The sequence below is a fragment of the Ascaphus truei genome, chromosome 2 (genome assembly GCF_040206685.1).
Source record: "Ascaphus truei isolate aAscTru1 chromosome 2, aAscTru1.hap1, whole genome shotgun sequence".
NCBI lineage: Eukaryota > Metazoa > Chordata > Amphibia > Anura > Ascaphidae > Ascaphus > Ascaphus truei.
Window position 1 is genome coordinate 315047114 of NC_134484.1, and position 17914 is coordinate 315065027.

At 46.3% G+C, this 17914-nt stretch overlaps 1 protein-coding gene across 13 annotated transcripts in view; it reads right to left on the reverse strand.

Annotated features, from left to right (window-relative positions):
* The window catches only part of GRB10 (growth factor receptor bound protein 10), a 286718-nt gene extending 278738 nt beyond the window's left edge, over positions 1-7980 (reverse strand). For 4 of the 13 annotated variants that reach the window (XM_075586488.1, XM_075586487.1, XM_075586486.1 and 1 more), the window contains exon 1: positions 7556-7980. The gene's annotated coding sequence lies outside the window, so the exon portion shown is untranslated. Of the gene's footprint in view, positions 1-4797; positions 4990-6068; positions 6169-7555 lie in introns of those variants that run through there. The other 9 variants (XM_075586489.1, XM_075586480.1, XM_075586491.1 and 6 more) reach the window with 4 other exon arrangements.
* Between the last annotated feature and the right edge of the window lie 9934 nt (positions 7981-17914).

Here is a 17914-nt window from a genome sequence, read left to right on the forward strand (position 1 = left end):
TCCTAGGCAGAAGCATGTACCTTTCCTGCCCATGAAGTTGCCATTGTCCTGGTAGAGTAGGCCTTTAACCCTACAGGTTGTTTGAATGCTTTGCAAATAGTTGCCTTAATCCATCTGGATATTGAGACAACCGATGTCGCTATAACATACCTGGGCCATTCAAAAAGCACAGGCAACCTAGAAGTTTTCCCAAAACATCAGTTCTCTATACATGTTCTCTGTGCTCCAACTAAAGATAGATTGTACCATTGACGGTTCTTGTGACCAGTTTGATTCAGACAAAATTAGGGCAACAATGTCAGATATAAAAATCTAACTACTCAAATTGGAAACAGTTCTCATCACTATCTTGTCCTGGTGTATCTGAAATAATGTTTAAAAAAAAAAAAAAAAAAAAAAAAAAAACAGGCATAGAGTTCAACTCTTCACGCCGATTTAATGCCTGTAAGAAAAACTATTGTTAGAAACTACATAGAAACCTTGTTAACTGATTTCATAGGCAGGTGAATATGTTGTTCTAGAACTCGGATTCAGATTCCACAGAGGATCCTTATTGTAGGTCCAATTCTAAAAACAGCTCTCAAATACAGTAATCGTATTCCAGTCACTTTTAAAGGTAAAATGCACCCAACACAGAAACAGCGTTAGCAACTTTGGCTTGAATCCCTTCTGAAATCTTTACACAAGTCCAATAATAATAATAATAGTAGTAAGGCCTTGCAGCTGCAAAGGTTCCAGTTCTCGTAGTTAAACACCAGAGGAGTATAAACTGTCTACAGATCTGATACTCTAACAAACGTGTTGATAGGACATAATTGAAGAACCCTAGTGCCCTCAAACTAGTGTTATTCCATCCCATCAACTTCAGGAATTGGGAAAAACAAATTCTGCATTCTACCAATGCCCGGCGAATCCACGGCTCTCCTACCAACAAACTTCTTAAATATGCAAACAATGTCCACCTGGGCCAGTACCTAGCCAACAACATAACTTGAGCAGACTCCTTTTGCTCATTACCCACTGAATATGGAATGGGTGTAAATCCCAAGTGATCAAGAAGGCATCACTGGATACAGCTTCCAGGTTGTGCCATCTTAACATACATTAGTACTTTTATGTTGAGTGCTGATGTCACAAGATAGACATCAAGTTGGCCCCATTTCTGTATTAACAGACTGAAAACCTGCTGGTTTAGTCCCATTGCCTTGGTCTATGGTGTACTATACCTGCTTATAAAGTCAACAACGTACTTCCTGTCTCACAAAAATTACAGCAATCGAATGACAGCTCTTTATTTTACAAGAGCCCCGGAATCATTTGCTACTGAAAATAGAGCTCCATTCCAAGCTTGATTTTGTCTTCAACACCATGCAGATCTGAGGAATCAAATCCAATGAGCCCTATTCCACCTTCTCACTGACCTTGATAGAGCTGTATATAGAAATATTTACTCAACTTTGAGCACCTATAAAAGGAAAGTCCATGACCGCCAACTCCGAATCCTTCATATTTAATGTAGTGCTCACTTTTTAATTTAGTTTATGGCTTGTAGAAACCCACATCCACTTGGGCCTCTTATTCAAATAAAGAATATTCCCCAAGCTCCAAAACATTTGTCTTTGCCAAATAATTAGATTTGCCGTCTTAAAGCCTGATCAATTAAGTCTGACCTGTGCCATTTAAAAAACCATGACTGCATAAGCAAAATCTTCTTCCAGTCAGTCAATGAGACTGCAGTAATTATTTGTGCAGAACTTTGCTCATCAGCCATCTTTTTTTATGCAATCTGTGCAATAATCTGTGCAAATAATCTCTTGAGGTAGGTAGCTGGAAACCAACATCGCAGTCTGTACAGCATTTAGTTTGAGACTGCTTGTATAGGCTTCATAACAGAGCTTCTTGCAGAAAGTCTGCTCTTCCTGGTCCCCTGTAACAAACCAATCCCACATGCTGCTAATTTACTATTCACTAGGGGAGGGGGAGTGGGGAATACCTGTCTAAATATCATTTGGTGCCAAAAACGTTCCTCGTCAGACGCACTCATGGCATTCCTGCAGGCTAGAGGCTGTATGGACCATGCGGGTGGTCAGACAGTTCCAGGGGGAAGACTCCTTCCAACTGAGGATAGTGCTGGATATAAAACTTTTGCTGGATCAAGGCGCTATTAAACAGCCAGTCTTGAGGCAAGGCAAAAAAATAAATAAATAAATTAAAAAAAACAAAAAATTGGAAAAGCCCTTTCTTGCTCCAACAGGATGTTATGAGCAGCACGTTTAGCGGAAAATTGTTTTCTTTTTTGAAACTGAAGCCAACCTGAAGATTCACGCGGGTCAGGCAGTAGTAAATTACCTGGGATGGGTAATGCCCACTTTTATAACAGTCGTACAAGTCTTGTCCTAGCTCAGTGATTTAAATTAAACGCGGGATCGCATGAGGCCTCTGCAACTTCTTACCTTGGTTTCCAGCGACGAATCGCCATGTCAATGTGACATCACATGACCCACGCGGTGGCATTTGACGCCAGAGCCGAGGGGTGGCGCGCAGGGATTCAAGTTTGCACACCCGGATTCCAAGGGAGATCAAAAGACCGAGATGACAAGATCGGACAAAAAAAAAAAAAAAATGAAAGTGGTGAACATGGAGAGGCTTGCAACCCCTGTACGGAAGAGATCATTGAGGGGCCATTTATCCAGTAGTGGATAGACAAGGGCTGAAGATAATACCAGAGGGTGACTGTGGGGAGGGGGGGGGGCGCATTTAATAACTTCTGCAGGGGTTTTAATCTCCTAAACACACTAGGCATTATCTGCGAGTAGCAGTTCAAGTGCCTGTTTGCAGCTCAGGCCCATCACGTCACTAATTAAATAATCTTGCTCACCATAGGCATTAGAGGCCCATCAATGAGTGTAGAAAGGCACTACACTGTTATAAGTCTGCCTGTTTTCCAGCGCAGTGCCTTTCTACAGGTAAAAAAAAAATAAAAAAAAAAAGTCAATTACCATGAACATAGGATACAGGAAAACTACCACACAACAAAATTAAATAAATCAACTTTGATCGCATATGAAAATGTGCTAAATTTTAGCTTAAGTGTACTGCCTTCGGTGCAGAATTTTAGAATTTGGTGCAAGAAACCAAAAACCAAGTAGCGTTATTTATTTATTGTTAAATGATTGTACAGCAACAAATTTACTAAATCCTTGGCTGCAAGAGAGGCCAGCAAAGAATTGCAGGTGGCCATGGGGTTGTGAAACAGCTACTAGCCGGTAAAGGGTTAAGTTACCTAAAAAGGTAACAAGAAGGTTGCACTTCTGCCTAAGAGGCACTTTAAATTAAAAGATTAAAACAAGGGTTTACGGACCACAGTATGAAGCAAAGTCAGGCACATAAGGGTTAAAATGGCAAAGCTGTAAGCAAGACTTGCTGTGTCAGCAGTCATCATTGCTACTTTGACATAGTATAAAACATATGTTAGCAGTTCAACAAAAACGGAAAAAAAAATTGGTCTGTAAAACACGAAGCCGCAGCTCGTGTTCAGAACAACCCCCAGCCACCTTAAAATTACACAAGACAGATCTTTTAGGTGTCACTTTGCAATATACACTGGAATCGCAACATAAAAAGACCCGTCTCTAGGCTTAACATTTGTTACACAAGTCTCCATATATGTTTAATAGCCTTCGTTGGCCTCAATATGGGGAAGCTCACTGCGCAGCACAAGTTACAGGGAATATGCATTACACACAACTTTATTTTAGGCTCAGTTGATTATTATATTAATCTTATAGCAGCTATAAAGTTACAGTAATCAAGGTCAAGAATCTATTCTTCAAATGTTCACCATTATGAATGGACTAAGTCAGTAAAAATGTGATTCAATGTCAACACTTCAGAAACAAAATAGTAGGGTATTTTAATCCAAAAGAATAAAGTCAAGGCATTTTGTGAGAGACAAATAGTTGACATACTTGGCGAGATTGCATTTTAAAAGCTTCTTCTGCTTAACGAATCAACACCCTTACTGACTTACAACGGTTATTACCATTGATGACCCCACAGATATGCAAAGCATTTTTGCACGTACACCACTTACAAGCTACAAAAAAATAAAGTAATACTCATTTGTTTTTGCAAACGGACATAGTATTTCAAACCCTTTGCAGCTTTGCTAATTTTTTAACGAATAGTCAAAGGAACTGGGAAAGATTCCAACTCCTATTGGACTGTGCACATTTTACACCAACAACTGACCCGCCACCCAAAAATGGAAAGGAGACTCCCCTGTTGGATATTACTGTGGGGTTGAAGGAAATTGGGATATTTCAGTGGTAAATGAAATGCACAATTTGGCAACAATTGTAGGGGGGCAGCGGGTTACCATGCAGTTTGCCCAGAAAACTTCATTAGATCAGAATGTGCCGCACGACACGACAAAGTTGATTTGATAACAGTATCAAACACCCAACAATGTTCTGAAATCTGGTTCATTTTACAAGGGACTACCATCTTAACATTTATCTGTAGCAGACAATGGTCGCAAAATTAGGTAGAGAAATGTGATTCCGCTGGAAGGTAAACCAGATAATTTCAAAAATAAAAATACGACGGGACATCTATGTAGAACTAATCCTGTAACGCATATGACGACTGCATCCAATGACATGGTTTAAAAAAAAAAAAAAAAAAAAAAATCCATTAAGAATTCCCCCATTATTTCTTTTGCGGCCTCTGGAATAGCAGCAGCACATAACCGGAAAGTAAGCAGAATTACAGCATTTAGAATATTTTCAACCTTACCCATCATTTGAGTCATTGCACTGTAGACAAGCATCCTCATTTCAGTACTTGGACCATTGTAATAATAATTATTGACTGAAGTGTCCAAGCGGAGCAAGTCTGTATCTACTGTACACAGGCCTGGCTCCAGCCAGCCTTCCTTTTTACCTGTGACAACAGATATGAATGCTGCTTACTCCCTTCCAATTATTTATGAGTGTTGTCCAGCCCATGCTCCCCGACTCTAAACATTTTTCTAAATGTTAAGTGGACGAACTAGTAGTGGGCTAGAATCTCCCGATTACTTATCTGATCAGGCAATGTTAAACTAAAAGATCCAGTAAACTAAACTACTCACTGGATCACCCAACTATTGACACCACTTTCTCCAGCAAACTGGATGCTCCTTTCTGCAGACAGGGAACTAATCCATTGGGTAGCCAAACTATAAGTACCACTAGTGGTCCAGGATAAGAGGACCACTTCTATTAAATTTATTTGAAGGAGTTAAAACAAAAATTATAGATCGCCAGCTACGAATTTTGTCACAACTATTCAGCTCAACTATATATAAAATGTAAGTCAAAAAAGAAATATATCTGATGAACTGCATAACATCCACAATACTTGATATGGGTTATATTTCATTTTACTCTTAGGATTTGTCACTCATGTATCAATTCATTTTAGGCAGTACAAATCCAACAATGCATTAGTAGCAGTCGCGCAGGAATTTATCAGTCATTATAATGCTGATTGATAGATCTTGTTCTGTACTTCACACAAGTGAGATCACTATAGTAATTCATGCCACCGGCCACCACCCCATCAGTGACAGAAAAACACAGTTACACACTGCAGGAAAGACGCATGCAATTTCTTCCTGTATCCCATTTAGTCTACACAGAATACCCAACCAAAATGTGTGGTCCGCATGTCGGTCCCACCCCCACCCAGCCAAAATAAAATATATTATATACACACACCTCAATTAACTCTGTTAATTGTCTGAAAGGTTTATTTAAAACATTATATAAACCCACTTATCCTAAACAAAGTTACCAGGTTTCATACATCAAATGTACACACAGGGGTTGCTGTACACCTGGCATGAAGCATGTGTAAGAACGAACACGCACGATAAGTGCATCAAGACATAACATTGGGAGAAAAGGCGTCCCTGCCACACAGCGAATATTTCCCACACACAAACATTCAGATCCACGCGCAGTGCCCCCGCACCGCCTCGCGTGTACAGCGGTCAGCAGAAGACAATATTAAGTTGAACTTACGAGGATCCAACTACTCCCTGCAGCAAGCAAGACACGTTTGTTTTGAGCCTCGCCTTTCACGTGTTCTTTCTATTTACTATCAGATCCCTGCTGCCAATGCCCAGCCTCCCCTCCCTCCCTCCCGCTCTCTGGGGGTGCAGGAAAATACTTGGCAGTCGGGACAATCATTGCAAATGCTTAAAATAAACCACTCAGCGAGAGATGTAGGAGACTCCCACTCCGCCGTCCCCTCCCCCTCCCAAAAAAAAAAAAAAACCACCCCATTCAATCTTACCCTCCCCTTCGGAGGGCAGGATCTTCTGTGAAGAAGGATTTAATAACGTTTAAAAAAAAAATATGTTTATATATATATATACACACACACACACACACACACACTTTTATAAACAAGATCTAGTGAAGCCCAGGAGTATTCCCAGCCCCCCTGCTCTAGTTTCATACTGCATATGTATTAAAGGGGAAAAATGCAATTTCAGTTGAACTAAAAAAGGTTTTTAAAGTAACACGCAGCAGCACTGCAAAAGTATGGTTACCATTAAGTAACACTGCACGGGGGGGGGGGGGGCGAGGTGGATTTTGCAGTCAATATTTTGGAGGCGTTGCATTTTGCAAACATCACACGTGGAATTGATGCAATATCAATAAAAAAAACACTGCATGAGTAGGATTACCATGTGGTGACAGCCATAGGACTTGGCAGACACTTATGCAGTGCTAGGGGACTTGCTCGAGTTTAAGAAGCAATTGTGATTGATCCTTAGACGACGAAACACCTCATCAGGAAGGTTAATATGAATGTTAGCCAATTAAAACCGAATGTCTTCAGTGCCTATATGGCGCGACACACACAAACACACACACACACACACACACGTCTGCGCCTTTAAAAACCTTAAGTGAATTTGGATGCACAGGCAATAGGGTACTTGAGTAATGTTGCTGCCATCTGAGAACGTATGAGGCGGCCAATAACCCGTAGATGATGCCCCCCCCCCCCCTCGAAAATACTAAAAACACGTCATGAAGAGGTTAACCAGATCATTTGCACAACCAGTGGGTTAGTAACCTTAGCTGCACAGATTGCTCCTCCAACTTCCCACACCTCTCTCCAAGTAGACAGAGCTATGAAAAGTGGATGGGGGGTTGCCCGCTTCCCAAGTTGTCCCTGGCCTCTTGGAAGAGTGTACTTGGGACGTTTGTACTGCCCCTCCATCAGCTCCCAGGGCTGGTAACAGCCCGGCCTCCCAGGCAGAATATCAGCAGAGCACAGGGAAACCCCGAGCACGCGTGATGGTTTGGAAGTCTTCTCTCCACCCCTTATCCCCCCGCGCTCCCTAATGACCCCCCGACTGTGAGGTTGCCTGACTCAGCTGCAAATAGGATATCAAAAGCCCCAAAGTACATGAACTTATTGAGAGATATATAGATATATACTTACATTTACATGCATTCAACAGGACGAACTACAAGTTGTATTAAAATGTTACCTGCTAGATGTTCTGTGTCCAAGGGGCCTTGATCACAAACAAACCAGCTAAAGCAGTGAATCATCAAGTGGGCTATTCACCCCCTTGCCACCTTCTCAGTCTTCTTTACTTGCCAGACACTTTTTTTTGTTTTTTTTTTTCCAACTCCACTTAGTAAAGCAAGACACCACCCTCCCAACACTTAACAAAAAAAAAACCAGATCTTTTCCAACAGAAAAAAATATATATATTAAAAAAAAAAAACCTTGATGGTGGATATATTACTAGCCTCGCTGGAATATATTTGTATCCTCTAGGTTTCCTAGATCTTCACATGCCCCACGGATTCCTATGGCTCTTTGCTGCAGGATTTTGTCTCTGCTGTGCACTGCCCAGACTCAGCTGACTCCTGTGCTCAGGATGCAATACCGCCACCTCCCCCTGCTCCTAGCCCCAGGGCCTTTTAAACCCTCCCCTTCTCGGCTCACTACTAAATCGGGAGCGAGCAAGGGGGTGGGAACGTGAGTGCACCAAGACAGGGCAAGGAGAGAGGGAGTGCGAAAGAGAGGAGGAGGAGGGGGGGGCGACGAGAAGAAGTGAGAAAAAGAAATGGAAACACAGAGGAAAAGAGCAGGGTTACAGACAAGACGAGGGAGAGAAAATGCAGTCTAGCAAAGCAACACAAGGAAGGGGAGAACAAAGACAGGAAGGAAAATAAGGAGAGGGGAGAAGAAGAAAACGATAGGGAGAAGGAAAAGACAAGAAAGGACAAAGGGGAGAGAGAAAGAGTGGGGTCGACTTCAATCAGAAAGAGAGAATGAATGAGAGGAAGAAAAGTGTGTTGTCAGTGAGGGAGGTAGACAGGGTAGCTAGAAAGGGAGGAGGAGTAGGGTATCGCATGCACATAGAGACACATGGAAGAATAACACAGGAAATCTAAATACAAAGCGAGAGAGGTTAAAGAAGGTAGTTCTACACACAGAAAGTCGGACAGATTTTATGCATGGGGACATGAGATTTGAAAACTAACAGAGTTTAGATACATTGCAACAGAAAGGTATACACACATGTACATAAATAGTGCATACAAGACTTAATAGAGAGAAGTTAAAGAACTACAAACATCAACGTCCACACATAGGTTTGGAGAGAGTATCTCATAAAAAGCTGTATATCAAGCCTACTGTTTGCAAAGCTTTACTGTTGTAATGTGTAAATATTGGCATCAGTTTCTATTTCTGTACACACTAGCAATACTGGAAAACGTCCTGCCATACTAATAAAGTTCTGCTTAGTTTCATTTACAATTACAATTGTACTGCGCTACAGAATGGTATAACACTCAAAGAAAGATTGAGTTCACACACACACACACACACAAAACTAGTCCATGTACACGGCACTCACCAATGCTTTAGTTTATTGTTGTAACACACAAAGAAAGGTTGCATTCACCCAGAGATACACACATTGTGTGTGGGTGTGTGTTGTATGCACTGAGTTAAGTTATGGTGAGTACAAAAAGTAACAAAAATCCTCCACAGCAAAGCATATAGCAAATGTAAATATACTGTATGCTCATTTGCATGTCTTAGGCAGGTCTGCAACCCCGCCTTTCACCATTATCACCCAGCACACAGCACTGCCACTGCAGCAAGGGAACTGTGTGCTCATTTGCATGTCATTTCCCAGAATCCCTTGCTGCAGTGGAAGTGCTGTGTGCTGGGTGATAATGGTGAAAGGCAGGGTTGCAGACCTGCCTAAGACATGCAGATGAGCATACAGTTGTATTTACATTTGCATATTTGCTTTGCTGTGGAGGGTTTTTGTCACTATAATATATATATATATATATACAGTGTTCGACAAACCTATACATTTGCTCGCCCCGGGCGAGTGGATTTAACCCCCGGGAGAGTAAATATTGGCCCAAGCAGCACACATTTGGTACTAGGTGGCGAGTAGATTTTTTTGTGTGGCGAGTAGATTTTTTGGTGATTTGTCAATATATATATATATATAAACAAAAGCTTGAGAAAGGACCGTAGGGTCTGAAACATCTAAGTGGGCTGTAGAACGTCTGTTTTTTGTGTGTGTATATATATATACATTTTAAGTTATGGTGGGTGAAAAAGGCAACAAGAAATCTCCACCGTATTGCATGTAGCAAATAAGAAGATCACTTGTGAGCACATTCACATGTCTTAGGCTGCGTCCAGGGTTGCAGCAGCCGTGCGGAGGCGCGCTGAGGCTGAGGGAAAGCGGGTGCTTTCCCTGGCCTTGGTTAGCGCGCCATCGGGGGCGTGTCGGGGGCGGGCCATTGACATCACGGAGCTGGTTCGCCCTCATTGGGCGAACCTCTCACGTGACCAGCCCTGCGCTCCCGTGAGCGCTTGAATCTAAAAATTTTCTAAGACCTACGCTTCCGCACGCTTGCGGAAGCGTGCGCGAGCCCCTGCTAAAGCCACTCTCATTGCGGCTGCAGGGACTCACTGGTAATCGAGAGCGCGCCTCAGCACAGGTCAGTGCCTATGCGCTGACCATGCCCGAGGCCTTTGGCTGTGTCCCCACTGGCGTTGCGCGCGCTCATGCTTGGAGAGCACTTCAAGCAAGAGCGCCCGGTGTCCTCTGATTTACGCAAGCGCATCCAGGGGGAGGGCAGCATTGTGGGCCAGCTAAGTGCGCGGGGAAGTCCGATTTTTTTGTTTTGGTAAGCTCCGATCGCGGGTGAGTATGTGTGCCCACGCACAAGCACGCGCGGCGTGAGTGGGAACATAGATATTTATATATATGTAAGTTAACGCGGCAAGCACCGCCCGCTCAGCACTAGCGGGGATGCAGCCTCAGCCTTTTTCACCCCCCATGACTTAAACCATGATGGTATACCCTACAGTCTTGAAAATTGCAAAGCCAGCAGTACAACCAACTTCACACTGATAATACCCATTAAGTTTGAAACATGTCTGTGAATGGTTTCTCTGGCTTTGCATCGGATTCCCATGCTGTGCTTTAAAGCTGTGTTAACAGCGAGCATTAGCTTATATGGGCTCCATGTAACAATGGTTTTTCAGGCAAAAGGTAACACGGTGTGCTCATTTGCATGTCATTTCCCAGAATCCCTTGCTGCAGTGGAAACACTGTATGCTGGGTGATAATGTCGAAAGGCAGGGTTGCAGACTTGCCCAAGACATGTGAATGTGCTCACGAGTGATCTTTTTATTTGAGATATATATATATATATATATATAAATAAATAAAATCACCCCTGAGAAAGTTTCCAAGAGCAATGAAACGTGTAGGGTTAATTATTCAGGTATAACCCTATATCAAGCAATTTGCTAGTGCTACTAGCTGTCACGCCTGTATGCCCGCAGACCTGGCAGGACCCCATTACTGAGGTGGGAACGGTATTACACCACACACCCACAGCAGTGGGAGCAAGCCCGGAGTGTGGTATAGCATTGCTGGGCCTGTAGAGAGAGTGGTTAATGATACTTGCAACGTCTGTTGGTGTAGGCGTAAGAATGGTCATATCCGTGTGCCAATGTCCAGGGGTCCAGAGAGTAGAGTCGTCAGGGTACAAAGCCAAGTCCAAGGATGCCAGAGGGTAGCGAGGTACAGTTCGTAGCAAGGTTCAAGGGGTACAGAGAGCAGGGTAGTCCAGGACAAGCAGGGGTCAAAGCCAGGGAAATCCAAAGTAAACACAGGAGTAGGATACATCAGGGACATAGAGGGAGCATAGCATAGGTCATCACACACAGGGAAACAGGAACTATGCAGAGCGACGATAGAGAGGACAGACAGGGATTATAAAGGGAGACACACCAGTAGGAGAGAGGGAAGGAGCAGTGAGAGAAGTGGGAGACGACAGGGATAGGTCAGGGAGAGAAGAGGAGACAGAAGGGGCAGTCAGGGGAATTGCCTGTAGGGACTGGGAGGAGGAGTCAGGAACGAGGCAGGCCCGATAAGAGGAGCGTGTGCACGCGCCCTCTGTAAGCTGAGGGTGCGCACGCAGAGGCTGCGACAGGGAGATGGCAGACAGGGACCGGGAGGAGGAACAGGAAGGGCGACAGGACTCAGACGAGGAGCGTGTGCACGCACCCTCCGCAAGCTGAGGAAGCGCGCGCACAGGCCGCGTCACCAGGCGCACGGAGCGCCGCGGGTACCCTGATGGAGGAAGGCAGAGGAGCGGACGCAGCACGCAGGGTAGGTGAGGCACTGGCCGCGGGCATAGCGGGTGTCTGGGAGCGGGGAGCGTCACTGCAAGGGCTCGGGGACCGCGTGGGCGCGCGAGACCTGCGGGGCATGCGCTGAGGCAGTGGGGTAGAGAGAGAGGTAGATGGAACGGAACGTGAGTGGGAAAGGGTAGAGTGATTGGAAGGAGATGGGACAGAGGGAGAGAAAGAAGGGGAACGAATCCCCTGAACCGTCACAGTATCCCCCCCTTGAGGATCGATCTCTGAGCGATCCAACCAAGACTTGAGTGGGAACTTTTGGTGGAATTGAAGGAGTAGTCTCGGGTCATGGATGTGACGTGCTGGTACCCAGGAACGTTCTTCCGGACCATAGCCCTTCCAGTGGACCAGGAACTGGAGTTTGTTTTTGGACCAGCGGGAATCGATGAGTGACTGGACTTCATACTCCTGTTGTCCTAGGGTGGAGACCGGATTGGGTTTCCGAGAGGGGACAGGAAAATGAGGACTAGGTATAAAGGGTTTAAGAAGGGAAGTGTGGAACACGGAAGGAATCTTCATCGTGGGAGGCAGGTCGAGACGGCAAGCCACAGGATTAATTTTCTCCAATATTTTGAATGGACCTAGGAATCTAGGAGACAGTTTGGGTGATGGTGTTTTAAGCCTTATATTTTTTTAGGATAACCACACCCGGTCGCCAGGTTTGAAAGAAGGCCCAGTTTGACGACGATCTGCCTTGGTCTTTTGTTTGGCAACCGCAGATTGTAAAGTCTTGAGTATCCTTTTCCAAGATTCTTGTAGATTGGCAACATGAGAGTCGGCCGCGGGAACGCCCGAAGGGGAAGGCGAGAGAGGAAGGCTACTGGGGTGGAAACCGAAGTTAATAAAAAAAGGAGACTCCTGAGTAGACTCGTTTTTAAGGGAATTTATAGCAAATTCGGCCCATGGCAAAAGGTCCACTCAGTTATCTTGTGAGTCCGATATGAAGCATCTTAGATATTGTTCAAGAGTTTGATTCATCTTTTCTGTTTGACCATTGGTTTGAGGATGGTATCCAGAGGAAAACAAGAGAGAGATACAGAGTCTTTGGGAAAAAGCCCGCCAGAACTGATGAACTGTGATCCATGGTCAGAGACAATAGAAATGGGAACGCCATGTAACCTGAAAATTTCTTTGGAGAAGACATCAGCCAAAGTGGCAGAGTTAGGGAGACCCTTGAGGGGGATAAAGTGTGCTTGTTTAGAGAACCTGTCTACTACGATCAGAATGGTGTTCATCCCTTTGAAAATGGGCAGTTCAACAATGAAATTCATCTAAATATGTTTCCAGGGATGTTCCGGAATGGGGAGAGGCAAGAGAAGTCCAGAACGTTTGTGATGGAGTGTCTTACTCTGGGCACATACAGGACAGGCGGTGGTTAAATCGAGAATGTCTTGGTTCATCTTGGGCCACCAAAAAGTCCATTTAATGAGATCTGCCGTCATTTTGAAGCCTGGATGACCGACTGCTCTAGAAGAATGACCCCAAAGTAACACTTTATGGCGAAAGCGAGGAGCTGCGTATAGGCGTCCTTCTGGTACCCTGAACCTGCTGGGAATGTGAGCTTGAGCTTTGTTGATTTCGTCCAACACATCAAAGTTGTTAGCAGAAATTATACACTCGGCAGGAAGAATAGGCTCCGTGGTTTCATTAGCTTCGGTTTCGGTGGCGAACTGACGAGAGAGAGCGTCCGCTTTGACATTTTTGGTACCAGGAATATATGAGATGGTGTAGTTAAAGCGGGAAAAGAAGAGTGACCAGCGAGCTTGGCAGAATCCCAGACGACGAGCCCCCTCAATATATAACAAATTTTTGTGGTCAGTGAGAATAGCAACTGGTTCTTCGGAACCCTCCAAAATGTGTCTCCATTCTTGAAGAGCCAGTTTGATGGCCAAAAGTTCACGATTACCAACATCATAATTCCTTTCGGCAGATGAAAATTTCCGTGAAAAAAAACTACAGGGGTGAAGTTTCTCTTGGGGAGAAGTCCTCTGAGATAGGACTGCGACTGCGCCGGCTCCTACGTCCCAGGCGTCGACCTCCAAAATGAAGGGGAGGGAGGTATCCGGATGACAAAGGATGGGTGCAGAAACGAAAGCCTTCTTGAGAGCCTCAAAAGCAAGAATAGCCTCTGGAGACCAGGACGAAATATCAGCGCCCTTCTTGGTCAATGCGGTGATAGGAAGAGCATAGAAGAATTTTTTTTGATGAATTTCCTGTAATAGTTGGCAAAGCTGAGAAAACGTTTGGTATGTTGAATGTGTTCCTCCAGATTTTTAGAAAAAATAAGAATGTCGTCTAGGTAGAACATGACAAATGTTCCCAATACATCGGCAGGATGGTCCCAGGAATGAGATCGATAGGACAATCGTAAGGACGATGGGGAGGAAGAACCTCCGCTTGTACCTTGTTGAACACATCCAGGTACTCATGATACATGGTAGGCAGGGTCAATCGATTGGAAGAAACGGATTTCAGGCCGGCAAGCACCGCAACAGGAGACTCCGCAGAAACAGCATCTGCGGACGAGGGCCACTGGAGAGGCAGAGTACCGGACCAGTCAATGCGCGGATTGTGGAGTTGAAGCCAAGGCAATCCTAAAATAATTTGCACCGTGGGAGATTGAAAAATATCGAAGATGATTACCTCCTTATGACCATCAGCCAAGGTCAATGTAAGAGGAATAGACTCCCAAATGATAAATGCCGGCTGGAGTGGTCGGCCGTCGATGGCCTCGAAGCCAATGGGGGTCTTCCTTCTGACCATGGGGATTTGATTCTCCGACGCGAACTTCTGGTCCAGGAAATTACCACCCGATCCTGAATCGACGAAAGCTTCAACCTTCAGAAAAAGGTTCGGACCCTCCAACGTGGCAGGAAGCAGAAACTTCTTTGGGAGAGCTTCGGGAGGAGAGGGGCAAGGAGAGACAGTACCAGTAGAAGCCCCTCTACCTTTACTGGGTGTGCCCGTTTCCCGGCTTCAGGGGACAATTCTGGAGACGATGTTCCGGAGAAGCACAGTAGAAGCAAAGTCTATTCTGGCGACGCCGCGCTCTCTCCGTTGCCCGAAGTTGCTGACTGCCGACCTGCATCGGTTCCGGCGACTCCAGTGCCAGGAGAGGTTTTTTTTGTTTGTTTTTTTTTCCTCACGAGAGGGTACACCCTCTCGCTCATCGGATCCCAGTCCACTTCAGTGGATAGGGAGCTTGCCCTTGGACTGTCCAACCGAAGTTAGACCCGCCCTCAGTGCCCAGTTTCCCTGGAGGTTTCAGCCCGAAAGCCTAGGTCTCCATGGACATTGATGCCTTCCTCCGTTAGGATTCAGGACATCCGTCTCTTCCTCCCTCTGGCCCGAGGCCCGCAAGGGAGTTCACATCATATCCCCTCTTTCGAGGGTTGTGCGGGTGCACCCCAGCCCCGAAGGGCTGGTTGTTCGAATGCTATCCCCCCTTAGCCCGAAGGCTCAGGGGTTCTGTGGTCCGGGGCCTGGACACCACCTCTCAACGAGCTAGAGGGCCAAATGCTTGCCACAGACCTTTCCTACTGGAGCCCCATGTAGGATAGTACTGCATTTGGTCATAGCTGTGCAGGTCGAGAGGAGCACTCATCTCGCCTTGATCTTAGCCAAAAGGCCGAGAGAGGTGTTGTAGGCGACCTGTGAGAAACAACAGAAGAAGGAGAGCGAGAACAGTGCCTTTCGTGCCGTCGCTCCTGAGTACGCTGATCCATGCGTACACTCAGGGTGATCAACTCCTCCAGGGAAGAAGGCCGGGCATGAGTAGCTAGGTCGTCTTTCAACGTATCTGAGAGTCCGTGCCAGTATGCGGCGGTGAGTGCCTCATCATTCCATTGGACTTCAGCGGCCAGCGTACGGAACTCGATGGCGTATTTGGCAGCCGATCTTCGGGCCTGTGAAATGTGAAAAAGAGAGAAGGCAGTTGTCTCGCGCCGTGCAGGAGTATCAAACACAAGTTGAAATTCACGTCTGAAGAGAGAGTACTCTTGCGTTACTTCACTTTTGCGCTCCCATAGGGGGGAGGCCCAGGCGAGAGCGTCTCCGGTGAGCAAGGTGTATACATATGCTACTTTAGCACGAAATTGTGAGGGGACATCTCAAACTGCACCTCACATTGGTTTAAGAAACCGCGGCAGGCGAGGGGGTCCCCATCGTAGCGATTCGGAGAGGCCCAGGGTTGGCGTAGGTTGTAGCCACCGGTGGCGTAGGAGCCATGGGACTCTCCTGAAGGGAAAACGTGGCCAATTGCTGGGAGACAGTAGACATCTGGTTACTGACAAATTGTAAGGCCTCCATGGAAATACTTGTACCCACCCCAGGGGGGTCTGCGTTTGTTGGGCTCTGCATAATGTCACGCCTGTATGCCCGCTGACCTGGCAAGACCCCAGTACTGAGGTGGGAACGGTATTACACCACACACCCACAGTAGTGGGAGCAAGCCCGGAGTGTGGTATAGCGTTGCTGGGCCTGTAGAGAGAGTGGTTAACGATACTTGCAACGTCTGTTGGTGTAAGCGTAAGAATGGTCGTATCCGTGTGCCAATGTCCAGGGGTCCAGAGAGTAGTGTCGTCAGGGTACAAAGCCAGGTCCAAGGATTCCAGAGGTCAGCAAGGTAGAGTTCGTAGCAAAGTTCAAGGGGTACAGAGAGCAGGGTAGTCCAGGACAAGCAGGGGTCAAAGCCAGGGAAATCCAAAGTAAACACATGAGCAGCAGGGACACAGAGGGAGCACAGCATAGGTCAGCACACACAGGGAAACAGGAACTATGCAGAGCGATGATAGAGAGGACAGACAGTGATCATAAAGGGAGTGTAGACGGACGTTCACAGAGGTACACAATTGGAGACTTTATAAGGTGAAATTATAACGAGGCTTTATTGTGCCTTTTCCTTAACATTAGGAAACCATCCAAACAAGGGGGAAACAAAGCTTCTATTCACTTGGGAGTATTTCTAGTGAAATACCATGCAATCCACAACTCCCTTAGTTAAGCATGTCTCCCAGCCCCAAAACATATAGCATGAAATAAGCAGATATAAGAAGTCTCTTAAGAATGAAAGTCTTATCTGTTCCTTGGAGGGAAAATCTTCTCTGGTTCAGCTCCCTTCCCTCAGGGTGTGTCAGCATTCAGGTTTAGAAGTTTTCCCTGTGTCTTGTAAGCAGCTCTGCTGTTTCTTCTGGCAGGGCTCAAGACATGGTCAGCTCCAGAGATCTGTGTTCTCTTGGTCAGTCTCTCCTGGGAGACTCAAGAACCTCTGCTCTGTCTCCAAAGTTCATCTCACATATGAGCTAAGGAGTCACTTCCTGTCTCAAAGGCAGGCTTTTTCTACCACCTGTAATCAGGCAGGTGGTGTTAGTTAATTTGCTACCAGCAGTTAACCACCAGCACACTGCTGGATTAAAGGCACATTTGTGAACAGGGATAAGTCCCCTGTTACAGGGAGACACACCAATAGGAGAGAGGGGAGGAGCAGAGAGAGAAGTGGGAGACAACAGGGATAGGTCAGGGAAAGAAGAGGAGGAGACAGAAGGGGCAGTCAGGGGAATGGCCTATAGGGACTGGGAGGAGGAGTCAGGAACGTGGCAGGCCCGATAAGAGGAGCGTGTGCGCGCGCCCTCTGTAAGCTGAGGGTGCGCGTGCACAGGCTGCGACAGGGAGATGGCACGCAGGCACCAGGAGGAGGAACCGGAAGGGCGACAGGACCCAGACGAGGAGCGTGTGCGCGCGCCCACTGCAAGCTGAGGGAGAGCGCGCACAGGCCGCGTCACCAGGCACGCAGAGCGCCGCGCCACGGGTACCCCGATGGAGGAAGGCAGAGGAGCGGACGGAGCCGCCAGGGAAGGTGAGGCACTGGCCGCGGGCATAGCGGGTGTCTGGGAGCGGGGAGCGTCACTGCAGAGGCTCGGAGACCGCGTGGGCGCGCAAGACAGTGGGGTAGAGAGAGAGGTAGACGGAACGGGACGGGAGTGGGAAAGGGTAGAGGGATTGGAAGGAGATGGGACTGAGGGAGAGAAAGAAGGGGAAGGAATCCCCTGAACCGTCACACTAGCGCAGTGTATTGGTGTAACAGGGGACTTATCCCTGTTCACAAAGGTGCCTCTAATCCAGCAGTGTGGTGGTTAACTGCTAGTAG